The sequence below is a fragment of the Ipomoea nil genome, unplaced genomic scaffold, assembly GCF_001879475.1.
Source record: "Ipomoea nil cultivar Tokyo-kokei standard unplaced genomic scaffold, Asagao_1.1 scaffold2706, whole genome shotgun sequence".
Taxonomy (NCBI): domain Eukaryota; kingdom Viridiplantae; phylum Streptophyta; class Magnoliopsida; order Solanales; family Convolvulaceae; genus Ipomoea; species Ipomoea nil.
Window position 1 is genome coordinate 2217 of NW_017619134.1, and position 7866 is coordinate 10082.

General features: G+C 32.5%; 1 non-coding gene across 1 annotated transcript; it reads left to right on the forward strand.

Moving 5' to 3' along the window:
* The first annotated feature begins 3473 nt into the window (after positions 1–3473).
* TRNAN-GUU lies at positions 3474–3547 on the forward strand. Its single transcript has one exon. It is a non-coding gene; the product is annotated as a tRNA-Asn (tRNA).
* The last annotated feature ends 4319 nt before the right edge of the window (positions 3548–7866 follow it).

Below are 7866 nucleotides of genomic sequence, written 5' to 3' on the forward strand. Positions count from 1 at the left end.
AAAGATGTTAAATATTTTGGTGTACGTGCACATGGATTGTGTTGTGTGTGTGCACTTAAATAGAATTGTGTGTGGATACGTTATAAATAGGGTTGGGGATGGGCATGGGGAGGATTTTCGATTTCCCAGTGGGATCGGGACGGGGACGGGGAGTGTGGGAGAAAGTCAGCGGAGGGGATCGGGAGTATGCTTCCCGCCCCGCCTTGCCCGTTGACATCCCTAATTGGTGCCTAGGCACCCACGTATTTTTTTTTATTTTTATTTTTTAACAATTTGGTTTAATTTTTTTTAAAATTTTTTAAGACTAGATAATTATAAACTATTTAATACTCTAATAGTTAATACTAAAATATTAAATATTAACCTAAAAAACAATTAGAGTTTGAACCATGTCGTACTAATGATGTTGATTGGTGACTATATAATGTTGAGAATATTTATCCATGGTCGGTTGAATATAACATTCATGACAACATGTATGGTCAACTTAACTTGTTGAATGAATCATAATTATGAACACAACAATTCATCACTCTCTTTTAGTTGCAAGCATATTATTATTACTATATTTATTTCTTAAATTTTTACGTATTAAGTAATATTATTTTATAAATAATTTGACTATAAATTATTTAACATTATTAATGTAGTCATAAATTATTTTATCTTATTATAATACAACTAAAGAATAATTACTAATCTTATCTAAGTAAAAAAAAAATGTACTGATTATGTAATTATTACTAATTTCATTACTTTTTTGATTCCTAATAAATAAACATTTATTTTTCATTATTAGTAAACACTAATTACAAATAATTTTTAATTACATTTAACTTTCTAAATTATTATGTAATAATTACTACATACTAATTAACTAACTATTATGCTTTATAAATGATTAAGGAATGAATGAGGTTAACAGCAAGTATACATATATTGATATAATACTACCTATTTTCCATTATTGTTACAATACTATACATATACACGTATAATAACATCGTTTTTTACCTTTAAAATATTTTTTCCCAAAAAAACTAACATGCATTCTGGAAGTCCATTTTTCTTCATCAAACACGAGTTCCATGATACTCTTTTCCTATCTATGCATACTTTTCAAATGCATCCTATTTTTGTATCCCAGAGAAAAATTACACTCAACCTTGTTTATTATTCCTAAGATTTGTGAACCTTATGTATAATGCTTAAACTTTAACAATGTGAGAATAATTTATGTAATTCTTAATGCTTAGTTTTTCTTTTCTGATAAAATGGAGGTGTTTTTATAATAAATACTTTTTTTTTTTAATACTACGGACTTTATTACATTGTATTATAATAAATACTTAGATTTTGTGCAACTATACTAATCTAGCTAATTATCTCTCATCTTTTCTTCTACTATAATAAAGTAGAATCTAATAGTTCCACCTAATTGTTGTTCAGATAAGTAAATCAAAATATAAAATATTATATCTGAATTATTCTCTAATATCACATTTAATAATATATTCAATACATGAAATTTAAATGGAAGATGAGTAGATGACTTTTGAAGACTAAACATTAATTTTGAAATGAATACTTCTATAAACATAACACTATAAATAAGTCATCACTCTTCACAATTCATGAAACAAGTTCATGTATACGGAGGAGAAGACTGAAATGATGGGCGAACTAGGCTGTGGAGGGCAGCAGTGCCTGCCTGTCTAGAATTGAAAGTTTTGAAAACACTAGATTGCACTTTTACAGGGAGCTGTGTTGAATCTGTAAAAGGAGGAAAAATAATGAAGTGTACAATTTTTGCATTTCAATTGAAAAATTATGAATATACAATTTGTAATCCCCTAAACAATTTGTTATTTATTAATGTAGTTCATTTATTTTAATTTTCATTCTTTTATTTCGTTTCATTAATATTTATATATTTTTCATTTCTTTAATATTTGTATATTTGTATTATATTGTAATCTTAAAGACCGTGCATCACACACGAACATATATACATTTATGTTTTATTTCTATAACTACTTAAAGTAACCATTTTAAAAAGATTATAATCTTATTTTTTCCCGTGCATCGCATAGGTTAATTACTAGTTGTAATAAGTTTTGTTGGAACAACACCGTACAATCTAATGTTGATTTTGTGAGATATATTAGGCTATTGTTATTTGTATTCCTAGTCTACAGGGTTAAGTTACGATAGTTTAGTTGTGTTAGTATATTGTACCTATCCTGTAACAGTTTGAATCTAATTGCAACATTCATCGATTTATGTGTGAGTTATTGTAATAAAATATGCGATATTGGACGATAAGAATAATAATCACACATTTAACAAAAAATATAAAATGCATGAAAGTAAATTAATAGTGATACTTGAATTTGGTTTGTATGTGTAACACGGAAGTCATCACTTTCATTTAGTCATCTGAATTGAGACTCTCATCCCAGAGCGTCAAACAAAAGATCCTTCATTTTGTCTCGAGGATGACTCATAAACACTATTCCCTCGTTTCCCACATCGTCCAAAATTGCCAGAAAGTCAGCATACTTATTATCTTCCATCATAACCGTACCCCTAGATTTTTACAATAAGCAATTACAGACAACTCATGATTCGTGTTTACATACCCTTGAATGATCTTAACCATAGCCTCCAAGTCCAACTCTACCACAACGTTACGCAACCCCTTCTCTCGCAAGCCGATTACACTCCTTGAGCTCCCAAAGTTCAATAGTGAAATTATTGGTCAATCCAATTTTCATATTGACCTTGTGAACCATCTATGATACCAAGATGGTCGCTAACGAAGCTATGTACCCCTTCCCCACCCACTTGCCAACCCCAAGGTTGCTTTCATCACCTCATCAATATTGATGAGTTTAAACTAGGCCAACCATATATCCCTCCCTTGATGAGGACCAATTAACTCACCTCAAGCTACCACCCTCTATAATGCCCCTTTGATAAAAAGAAATTACCCGCATCTTCCATCAACCATGTAGGCCTCCTCACTATTAACTAAACATTTACTCCGTAATAAAAAGTACCAATAAAAACTTTTGGGATAGCTAGAAGGGTCACTGCTATGTACACCTTACTAGTTTTATGACCTATAAAATTTTTTGATGAACGACAACAAATAATTAAATGACATCCTTATCTATAAGGATTCATTGGCTTGCCTGGCCTATAACTTTTGTTAGCATGGCCACAATAAACTCCATAATTGCCTAAACATCGTTGCTTATTATTTTAAGATTCATTAATGGAGAAAATATAGTAGAGGTTTGGTACATTTGGCTTTGAATATAAAAATCCTTTGTGAGATGAAGTCAAAAACTCTTTTCCACACATTCTTTGCTACATCGTCCTGGTTTCTATAAGGAAAGGGAACACGATTACCTATTTTCTTTGTACTATTGAAGATTAATGCAAATTTCTTCCCAATGAAATACAAAGCTAGAATAGCTCAGTTGATTAGAGCGTGTGGCTGTTAACCACAAGGTCGGAGGTTCAAGCCCTCTTTCTAGCGGATTAGTTTAATAGGTAGGTAAATCAAACTAAGTTGCTCATAGCTGACCGACTCAAATCAAGAAGGCAAATAGGAGTATAGGACCGACTTAAATCAAGAACGCAAATCAAGAAGGCAAATAGGGGTATAGGACCGGGGTAAACCACATCTTAGTCGGCAGAGGATCACAGGTAGGTAAATCAAACTAAGTTGCTCATAGTTGACCGCAAAATAGGACCGACTCAAATTAAAAAGTAAAATAGGCCGACCCAAATCAAGAAGGCAAATATGCCGCTCCGCATTCTTGAATAAACTCTTGAATTAATGAATGCATGTAATATCTTTGTATTAAATAAAACTATGTTTACAACTATGTTATATTTATTCTTCTCCCAATGTTATATTTATTCTTAGTTCTGTTTATACTTGCCCGCACTACAATTGTCAAGACTTGATCATGGTCCTTCCAAGAGGACCGCGACTGGTTAAATTTTGAATGTTGAAGGACCCTGGGTGGTTAACTTGGACTACGGATGATAACAATTTGAAAGTCGAAGGACCATGAGTTGTAATTTGAAAGTTTAGGACTAAACGTGGCAAAACCACTATACTCTGAGGACCCTAGATGGTGTTAACTCTTATATATTTACTAAGGTAAATATTTTGGAAAAAATAATAAATAATTTAAATTTAATTATTATACAAATAAATCCAACTACTCATGTTTATCTTAATTACCATAATAATTATTAGGCAATTATTCTAATATCTATGTAATTATACTTTTATACCTTAAGTATATTCCATTTCACCATATCGCCTTTACTTTTTTCATCCTCTCCATATCTAAATGAATTAATTATAATTATTTTAAAAATAATTCGAAAGAACTATGTTTAATTATAATTATACTAATATCCGTGTAATTATTAGCTTAATTAACATAATAATTATTAGCTTAATTATACCAAGTGGCTTAATTATATGGGAGGTCTAGGGTTCGAGCCTCGATGCAGCTGTGGATTGTATATATATATATATATATATATATATATATATATATATATACATATATATATCTGTGTGTGTGTGTGTGTGTGTATAGGGAAGAGATCAGGTACGAGTGGTGCTTCCCATGCGGTTGTGCGGGTGAACTGACATTAAGCATTACACTGGTGCACTTTAAGTACACAACACACGCACATTAAACATACAAACAAAATACATTCAGAACACAAACTCACGCACCTTAAACACAAAAGCCACGCATCTAAGCACAACCCTCACGCACCTTAAGCACAAAAACACACACACCTAAAATTTTAACAAGTCACATTAAGTACACACTCACGCACATTAAGTACAAAACTCACGCACCTTAAGCACAAGGCTCACGCACATTAAGTACAAAACTCACGCACATTAAGCATAAAAACTCATGCACTTTAAAGTTTCAACAACAACTGACACAACCACTCACATTAAGTACACACTCACACACATTAAGCACAAAACTCACGCACCTTAGGCACAAGACTCACACACCTTAAGAACAAAACTCACGCACATTAAACATTACACACTCACGCACATTAAGCACAAATCTCACGCACCTTAGTTCTAGTGCAAGAGACACTTACCCGCACTGGAACTCTATATATATATATATATATATATATATAGGCTCACACACATTAAGTACAAAACTCACGCACATTAAGCATAAAACTCATGCACTTTAAAGTTTCAACAACAATTGACACAACCACTCACATTAAGTACACACCCACACACATTAAGCACAAAACTCACGCACCTTAGGCACAAGACTCACACACCCTAAGTACAAAATTCACGCACATTAAACATTACTCACACACACACACACACACACACACACACACACACACACACACACACACACACACACACACACACACACACACACATATATATATATATATATATATATATATATATATATATATATATATATAGAATCGCATTCAGGTGCGAATGCTTTGCCCAGGCGCGAAATAGGAATGAATTCTGTTCGTCCACGTGTCCAGATCTAATGGATGAGAAACACTGATTTTTTTAAAAAACTCGATGGCATTTTCGTAAATAATTGAACATCGAAGTGCAAGTAAAATGTATTACAAGTGCATGTAAAATGTATTATAGGTGCAAGTAAAAATTTACACTGAGCATCAATACTTAGTTGCACCTATAGTTCTAAGTAGTTGCACAGATACTTATAAGTAGTTGCACCTAGGTGTATGAATGTTTGCGAGTGTTTTCAGGGATATTACTACCCGCTGAACTTAGATCAATGAATGTTAACAAGACAAAATTACATGCACTTATAGGTGAAAGTAGGTGCACCTATAGTTATAAGTAGTTGCACCTATAGTTTTAAATAGTTGCACATATAGTTATACGCACACCCAGGTGCATGAATGTTTGCGGAAAGTGAATGCTAACAAGGCAAAAATTACATGCACTTATAGGTGAAAGTAGGTGCACTTGTAAGTGATTTTACTTGCACTTCGATCTTCAATTATTTACGAAAATACCACCGCGTTTTTTTTAAGTTATTAGATCTGGACACGTGTCGCGCGCTGATTCGTTCGCATTTCCCTCCTGAGCACTTATTCGCACCTGAGTGCATCCCTATATATATATATATATATATATATATATATATATATATATATATATTCCAACGACAAACAATTCATTAACCACATATCTCTTAAACTTGTTTTAAAACACAAATAATTCATAAACCACTAAAATCCTTAACCGAAAAAAAAGAAAAAAAATCTTGGGATCTGCAAGAAGATACTTACGTTTTCATGGGTGCAACACCAATCCATTGTATTTACTGGACGGTGAAAGAAGGGAATGAGAGAGTCAACAAGATATAATTTCACAGAGAACGGGAAGAAGAGGGAGACAAGGGCGGAGCCAGGATTAAATAATGCGGTGGGCCATGCATTTAAACCAGTCAGCTGCTTTTACTGCACCAGTGTTTAACACTGCAAATTACAATTAATTATATTGTAAATAAGTAATAAAACATGTAGAATGTTCAAACAAATGAAATTGCTGTTAAATTAGTAATTTCATTTGTGTAAACTAGTAATTTCATTTGTTTAGCATTGCAAATTCTAATCAATTATACTTGTAATTATGAGAGTAGATTGCTGTTAAAACAAATGAAAAATTCTAGCTAAAACTAGAACTCAATAACGTACTTAATTAACAACGGGTTATATGAGAATTTCATGAAACTTTAAGCACAGCATTGAGTTCTATTAGCTGGTGATGAAGTATGGATGACACTGGCATATCGAGAAACAAGAAAATTAATTTGCAGTTGCATACATTAAAGCTCAGCTGTAAAATCATCGATCACAATTTCAAAAACGATTAAAAAAAGAGAAATGAGAGAGAGAGAGAGAGTCGGAGAGACAAACCTGGTAAGCCACTGGTGACCGGAGTTCTCGAACAGTCGCAGTAGCAATTGAAATGGTTTGGAAGCTTTTGGATGGGAGTGCGGCTAAAATCTTGTTGAAAGCTTACTCTAGAAGCTTTTGGATGGGGCAAATACTTTTGTTGAAAGTTTACTCTAGAAGCTTACTCTATGTTCATAATTTTTGAACTACATATTCACAATTATTGAACTCTATATTCACAATTACAGAACACTATGTTCATAATTACTGAACTCTATGTTCATAATTATAAAACTCTATGCTCATAATTTTTGAACTTCATACTCACAATTATTGAACTCTGTATTCACAATTACATAACTCTATGTTCATAATTTTTGAACTCTATATTTACAATTATGACAGTTTTGCCGAAGCTTGGTGAGGGGGCAAAAAAAACATTATAATATTAATTTAATAGGTGAAAGAAAGCCTAATGATTATAATGAAAAGTACAGCTTGGTGAGGGGGGTAAGGGGGGGGGGGGAGCGACAAGGCCCCCTGCAATTAATAGGTTGCTCTGCCCCTGGAGGGATAACAGAGTAACAAAATTATACAAACTAGAGGAAATTTTTGAATCGAAGTTGATAACAAGCTTAAAATAAAAGGATATTAATATAAAGAACCACTAAACCACCTTACCTACCAAATCACGATTCACAAAATAAAACCTTAAAATTTTCGTATGATGGCATAATATGCAGAAAATTTACCGCTATGCCTCCAGGAGATGCATCAACATAAAGAAACCAAGTTCAATTTTAGACTCACAAAAGAAGTTATACTTCAAAAAATAAATAAAACACTGAGCAGAAAATTACCTTCTTCCCTCGCAGATGG